Source organism: Humulus lupulus, chromosome 8, assembly GCF_963169125.1.
Source record: "Humulus lupulus chromosome 8, drHumLupu1.1, whole genome shotgun sequence".
Taxonomy (NCBI): Eukaryota; Viridiplantae; Streptophyta; class Magnoliopsida; order Rosales; family Cannabaceae; genus Humulus; species Humulus lupulus.
This window is the reverse complement of record NC_084800.1, coordinates 165958584-165966454: the sequence shown is the minus strand read 5'-3', so window position 1 is coordinate 165966454 and position 7871 is coordinate 165958584. Positions and strand designations below refer to the sequence as shown.

General features: G+C 42.9%; 1 long non-coding RNA gene across 1 annotated transcript; it reads left to right on the top strand.

The window, feature by feature from the left end:
• The first annotated feature begins 3912 nt into the window (after window positions 1-3912).
• On the top strand, window positions 3913-5593 carry LOC133794610 (uncharacterized). Its single transcript, XR_009875275.1, has 3 exons — window positions 3913-4024; window positions 4815-4851; window positions 5308-5593. It is a non-coding gene; the product is annotated as an uncharacterized LOC133794610 (long non-coding RNA).
• Window positions 5594-7871: the final 2278 nt, after the last annotated feature.

Here is a 7871-nt window from a genome sequence, read left to right as displayed (position 1 = left end):
AGTTCAACCGCTAAATACCTCCACTCAAGTGCTTTTCTATGCACGTCTAATCGCATTTATGATTTCCCGCTTTTATATTGGATTTAGTCCCATCAACGGCTACTTTCACAGTTTTCCACTTTCGAATTTTATAAAGGGGCTAACTTCCCTTTCCATCTTCACTGTTCACTTTTTCTCAAATTCTCCTTCTCCACTTCTCGCCTATCTCCAATTCTTCCTCATCCCCGAACTGTCGATCATGGCTCCTAAATCCGCGAAATATGGCACTAAGCTTACCTTGAAGAAGTCTAAGGCCAAAGTAATCTCCTACGAGGATTGGGTAGCTGGTTATGACGGGAAGTTTGCTACACTTCGTTCTACCTGTCAGAACCTCGATGATATCAGTTCAAATGCTCACTCGAAATACTCCAATGCGGATTTTGCCTTCTCCAGATAAGCTGCCATTCTAGTGCCACGAGCCTGGTATTCTCCTAGGATTTGATTAACCACGAGCTGGGAGTCACTGTAGCAATGTATAGCTTTAGCTTTGAGCTCCTTTGCTATACGAAGTCCCGCGAGTAAAGCCTCGTATTCGGCCTCGTTATTCGATGCTTTAAAGCCAAATCTTAGGGCAGAATGAAATCTGCTTCCTGCGGGGGTAACCAAAATGACCCCTGCCCCTGATCCATTTTCATTTGACGAGTCGTCGACGTAAAGTTTCCACAGCTCGTGGGCCGTGGTTATTACCTCGCCGTCGGCTATACTCGTACATTCCACTATAAAGTCCGCCAATGCCTGTGCCTTAATGGTCATTCTTGGGTGGTAGGTGATCTCGAATTGTCCGAGCTCAACAGCCCATTTAAGAAGTCGACCTGAAGCTTCTGGTTTAGACAGGACTTGCCTAAGTGGTTGATCAGTCAGCACATGGATGGGATGTTCCTGAAAGTAGGGGCGGAGCTTACGGGATGAATGAATTAGACTGAGCGCGAGTTTCTCCATCAATGGATATCTTGACTCTGCCCCCAGTAATCTTTTACTGATGTAGTAAACGGGTCTTTGCACCCTCTCTTCTTCTCGGACGAGCACTGCACTTATCGCGTGTTCGGTAGTTGAAAGGTATAGGTACAGTATTTCTCCCGTTTCAGGTTTTGACAGGATGGGTGGTTCCGCTAGGTGCTTTTTGAGCTCCTAAAAGGCCAGCTCGCATTCCTCTGTCCATTCAAACTTCTTACCTCCTCTCAGTAAGTTGAAAAATGGAAGACCACGATCCGTAGATTTCGAGATGAATCTGCTTAGGGCTGCCATCCTGCCAGTCAGACTTTGGACATCTTTGTGCCTTCGAGGTGAGGGCATGTCAATCAGGGCCTTGATCTTGTCGGGGTTAGCCTCGATTCCACGAGAGTTCACAATAAAGCCCAGAAATTTTCCTGAAGATACCCCGAAAGTGCACTTCTGAGGATTTAGCTTCATGTTGTATTTCCTGAGCACGCCAAAGCACTCTTCGAGGTCATCAACATGGTTCTTGTTGAGTTGAGACTTTACAAGCATGTCATCAACATAAACCTCCATGTTGTTCCCTATTTGTTCTGAAAACATCATGTTTACGAGCCGCTGGTATGTGGCTCCAGCATTCTTGAGCCCGAATGGCATGACATTATAGCAATATAGCCCTTTATCCGTGATGAAGCTCGTATGTTCTTGGTCGGGGGCATGCATGGGGATCTGGTTATATCCAGAATAGGCATCCATGAACGACATCAGGCCGTGCCCCGCCGTGGCATCCACGAGCTGGTCAATCCTTGGTAACGGAAAACAGTCTTTTGGGCAAGCTTTGTTGAGATCCGAGTAGTCAATACAGGTTCTCCACGTCCCATTGGGCTTTGGGACCAACACCGGATTGGCTACCCAGTCAGGGTAAAAGGCATCCCTAATGAATCGGTTTGCCTTCAACCTGTCAACCTCCTCCTTTAGCGCCTTCTTTCTGTCTTCGTTCAGCTGTCTTCGCTTTTGTTGCTTTGGGGGAAAGCTTTTGTCTATGTTTAGAGCGTGGCTTGCTACATTCGAGCTTATCCCTACCATGTCTAAGTGTGACCACGCGAAGACATCCTGGTTTTTCTTCAAAAAACAAATTAATTGCAATTTTGCCTCGTCTTGGAGGTGTTTTCCGACCTTCACCTTCTTCGAGGGATCAGTTTCCTCGAGCTGAATTTCTTCGAGCTCCTCTAAAGGTTCGAGGTCAACTTTCTCCTCAATCCTCGGATCAATCTCCTCGTCAATTTCTAAAATTGTTCCGTCTTTGTTTTGTATGATAACGAGTGCTTGAGCGTTTGTTTGTTTCTTTCCCCTCAAGGAGATGCTATAGCATTCCCTCCCTGCCAATTGGTCTCCTTTTAATGTCCCGACTCTGCTAGGGGTCGGGAACTTAAGGGCCAGATGCCTTACTGATGAAACTGCCCCCAGCCCGACCAGGGCGGGTCTCCCGAGCAGCACATTGTAGGCAGATGGTAAGTCTACTACCACGAACTCCATTATCTTGGTCACCGAGACTGGATAGTCTCCCAAGGTCACTGGGAGCTCAATGGACCCCATACAGGCAGCTCCTTCTCCTGAAAAGCCGTACAAAGTAGTTGCACATGCTTTCAGGTCGCGAAGGGAGAGTCCCATCTTCTCGAGGGTTGCTTTATAAAGGATGTTGACTGAGCTCCCATTATCTATGAGAACTCGGTGGACCCTTTTATTGGCCAGCTGAAGAGTAATGACCAGCGGATCATGATGAGGGAACTGAACATGGGAGGCGTCTTCCTCGGTGAAGGTTATTGATTGTGTTTCAATCCTCTGGCTGTTTGGTGCCCTAGGTTCGGGTTCATAAGGAGACCCGTCCCCTGTCTTCAACTCGTTAACATACCTCTTTTGGGCATTCCTGCCCCCTCCTGCGAGGTGAGGCCCTCCCGAGATGGTTATTACATCCTCTCCATCAATCGGCGGGGGCCTGTCCTCTTCCCGAGCTCAGGAGTTATTGTTTTGCGTCGTCGGGGGCGCGGCTACTCTCTGGCTCGCGGACATCTGACCAGTACTCTAGTTTTTGACATATTGCCGGAAGTAACTGTAACTCCCATTTTCTTTTTACAAATTATAACAATTATGAAAGATAAGAGAAGATATTTTTTTATTCATTTTTGAGTGCATTACAATGCTAACTGAATGTTAGAGCTATTAAGTAAAGTGGAAGAATAACTAATGAATATGCAACTATAACATTCATGGGCATTTCATTAGTATAATACCCATAGAATGATGCTAAATACAAGCAAACAATCACTAAAGTTATGAAAAATAAAGAGAAATTCATGTTTTGATGATGAATTTTATCTAGAAGGTTAAGAGATGAAGAAGTTGTGCAAATAAATGGTTGAAGGAACAAGTATTTATAGGGCAAAAACTAGCCGTTTATGACCGTTGGTGAATAGTGTTCATGACCATTGGGGGTGTAGTTGTTTTCTATTATGGGATTTTAACAATTCTAAGTTGTTGAAGTAACCAACAGGTGGGAATAATTAATTTATGGGTGTTAGAGAAACTTTTTCAGAAAAGTTTGTGAGTCAAAAATGCTGGACTAAGTAATATAAGAAGATTGGGAAATTTTAATTTTTTTACTATTCACCGGGTACTATTCATAGTGGGTCCCACAGTGGGGTCCGCAAGGGTCCCACAGTAGGGTCCACATGGGTCCCACAGCGGGGTCCACCCCATGGGTTCCACATGTTGATGCAGTAGTGACACATTGATGACTTAAGCAAATTACTATGCTTGATATTTTGAATATGTTATTATTCCACTATACTTATTATTTTTAATATTTTATTAGAATAGTATCCCAAGTTTTTCCTATAAATACCCCTTCCAAAACTCATCTTGAAATCACAAAAACCTCATTTTCCTTTCTCTTACTATACCCAAAAATCTTCTTAACATCCTTCTAAAGTTCTAAACCTCGGAGATCTAGGCGAAGTTCTGTCCGTAACGCTAGCCTACGAAAACTTTTTAGGTAAGCTCTTCCCGAGCCTTTCTTTTCAGTTATTTAGTTATTATATATGTATAGATTATTTTACTATGCCGTTATAATGCCAAAAGTTATATATAGATTATTTTACTATGCCGTTATAATGCAAAAATTTATATATAGATTAATTTACTATGCCGTTATAATGCCAAAATTTATATATAGATTATTTTACTATGCCGTTATAATGCCAAAATTTATATATAGATTATTTTACTATGACGTTATAATGCCAAAAGTTATATGTAGATTATTTTACTATGCCGTTATAATACCAAAAATTTATATATAGATTATTTTACTATAATGCCAAATTTATATATGGATTATGTTACCATGCCATTATAATGCCAAAATTTATATAGATTACTTTACTATGCCATTAAAATGCTAAAATTTATATATGGATTATTTTACCATGTCGTCATATTTTACAAATGCCAAAATTGAAATATAAACTATTTTTTTATGTATCTTTATAATACTAAACTTATATAGGCTATGGTCACACTTTGGACTATTTGGACTTTTATTATATGACCTTATTCCCTATTATTATGGACTGATACTATGACCTGGACATTTCCGTATGACCATGACCATGACCACGACTTTTAGACCAGGATCTTGCCATGGACAATTATAGTATGACCATATGCCTGGACATAAAATAAACAATAAAATAAGAAGAAGAGAAAAATAGAATAACAACAATTATAAACTAAAATTACATCATGTAGATTTTATGTAAGTTAATAGTTTGTGTTTTTACCAGGAAGCTAACAATTTCGGTTGTTTTATCAAGACGCAAGGTAAGTAGAATCCTCATCTACAATACAAGTATTTTATGTGTCTTATGTGCATTTATATGCTTTATATGTTAATCTGTCATATTGTTCTTATGCATAAGTTATTTTCAAGAATGTTATATTATGCATAAGCACGCTTAATGTTCACAGACAAGTTATTGAAAACGTTAAAGTAGAGGTGCTGCTTGGGAGACCTAAGTCCCAAAAATGTAAGGAGGGAGATGTACGTCCCTATATGATGAATGTTTATGCGGGAAATTCCCTATTATTATGTTTATGTTCAGGTGGGAATGTGATTCCCTATGTAATGCCGGCAGCAGCATCCTCTAGGGCCCAAAAGAAAGGAAAGTGAAAGAAAGAAAGAGAATACATAGCATGTTGCACGTTTATTTTAATGCATATGAGGTAGTTATTCTGCTTACTGAGCCTTAGCTCATCAGTTAATGTTTTGTATTGTAGGTAAGAGGCCCCAAATATAAATCGTTGATGAGTATACGTGGAGCCAACATGACTGTACATATGGGGCTGACCTGAAGGGAGTGGAGTTCTGCTATGCTATTTTATAAATAAACAACAAACTTGGTTTTATTATATTTCATTAAAAGTATTTTGTGAACTTTATCATTTACTTAAAGCTTTAAAAGTATTTCATGAACTTTGTAATTTACATAAAGCTTTTCAATTTATCAGTTGGATACATTTTCATTTCTACGTTAAGGTGTAGTAACGCCACGAAAATGATTTATAAAAGTATTAAGATTTGTATGTAAGATAAAGTTTTTATTTTGTTGTGAGTATTGTGTGGTTTGAGGTTATAAACATTATTTATGTATTGTTTAATAAAGTTTCTGTAAATTCAGAATTTCAGTATTGTCATATTTAGGTTAAAATTTGTTTTTACACTATATATGTATGTTAAGAAAGGAGGTCGTTACAGTAACCTCTCGAGATCAACCCTTCGATCTCGTCCTTCAATTGTCGACATTCATCTATTGTATGCTCGGTGTCTCTGTGGAACCGGCAATATTTATTGGAGTCCCTCTTGGATTTTTGATTCCTCATCGGGTCCGGGCGCCTAAAGGGGACCTGCTTTTCATTAGCCAGGTATATGTTCTCCCGAGACTCATTGAGCTCGGTGTATACCCTATACACGGAGAAGTACCTCTCCCCTTTCTTTTTCTTTCCTCCCTCAGCTTCGGGGTTACTTCCTTCGTTCTTTTTTCTCTTGGAGGGGTTCTCCGTGGCAAACTTTGGAGCTGCTGGGTCCACCGAGGTTGAGGCAGAGTTGATGTTTATCGTTGTAGTTTCGGACTGGGAAGTCGCTTTGAGCGTCGACCTCGCTTCCTCTACATTGACAAACCTCTGCGCTCGTCTGTTGAACTCGGTTATTTACCTTACCGGTTTCCCTTGCATGTCGTCCCAAAGGGCACTTCCCGGTAATACACCAGCTCGGATAGCCATTAGGTGCCCACTGTCATCTACATCCCAAGCTCGGGCGACTTCCAGATTAAATCTTGTTAGGTAACTTTTTAGTGTTTCGCCCGGCTGTTGTCGGACGTTAGTTAAGGTGGATGCTTCTGGTCTGACCCCCATCATTGCTCTGAACTTCTTCTTAAAGTCTTTAGAAAACTGCTCCCAAGAAGTTATTGAGTGTCTCTTATATTTTTCGAACCAACTTTTGGCAGGTCCTGCCAATGATGTTGGAAACAACATGCACCTGAGCTCGTAACCCACATTACTGGCTCTCATGATAGTGTTGAACGTGCTCAGGTGACTACACAGGTCGGTCTTTCCTTCAAACGTTGGGATGTGAGGGATCCGAAACCCTTGAGGAAATTGAGTGTTGGAAATATGGGGAGCAAACGGCTCGAGCTCCTCGTCAGAGTCCTCATATCGACCATTTCCCCGTTCATTCTTTAAAAGCCTAAAGGCTCTTTCGAGCTGATCGATTCTTTCTTGGACTGGGTCAGTAGGAGGTACTGTCTGGAATTGGCTGTCATCGATCACAATCCCAGGCTCGCGTCTCCGCGAGGGATCTCTACGCCTATTCAAGCGATCCCTCAGGTCCGGATTTGTTTGATCTCCATTACCCCAACTCTGGTTCAGATGATTTCGCAGGTCGGGACGATTCTTGCGGCTTCCAGTTTTATTACGACCTCGGTCATGTTTACTGACGGACCTGGTATCTCCGGACTCATCACTGGTGAAACTTATTGCTCGGTTATTTCGTGATGGATTCTTCCCACGTCGCCTCGTCTCCGTAGTGCGAGACCGGGACGTTTGACTTTTCTCAGATGGAGCGCCTCTCCGCTCCTGGAAAGTCTCCCTGTTTTCTTGTCTTTCCCCCGTACGCCCTTCATCCTGACCTCGAATAGGCTGAGCGTTCCTGCGGGGGGGTGAAGGATATCTTATGGGTGACGGAGGGAACCGTATAGGCGACGGTGGATGCCACCCTTGTCGCGGCCTAGAGGGTCCAGAATTTGCCCGAGATGGGTCAGTCGCATTCGGTGCGCTCCCAGGTACCTGAGTCCGAGCCTCTGCAGGGGTTCGGTTATTCTCAGCTCCCGCAGGCACTTCCACAGGAGGGTTAGCCGGGGCCCGAGTCCGAGTACTCCTTGTGGCAGCATCCTTTCGTGGACGCCCGCGGGGCCTCCGGGGAGGAACATGCACGTCCCTTGGAGGAGGGACTTGGTTTTCGCGCGGAGGCGGGGGCTGAGCCACCTGCGCCTCTGCGGCTATCCTTGTCAGCTCCTCATTCCGTTTGTTGGCCTCTGCCAACAGCTGCTTCAGTTGCTGGTTTTCAAGTTCCACAATAGGAACGTACCGCTCAGGATTGTAGTACATATCCTCATCTCTTGGTGGAGGAGGTGGTCCCCGGGAATCAGAAGACCCACTTCTCTCTTCAACATCTGGATTCTCCATTGGTTGTTTTCCAGGACGTCTTGGGTAATTTTCTTCAGGTGTGTTCTGATTGTTTGTGGCCATGATTTTCTCAGGGATGAATGCTTAAGGATCTCAATGAA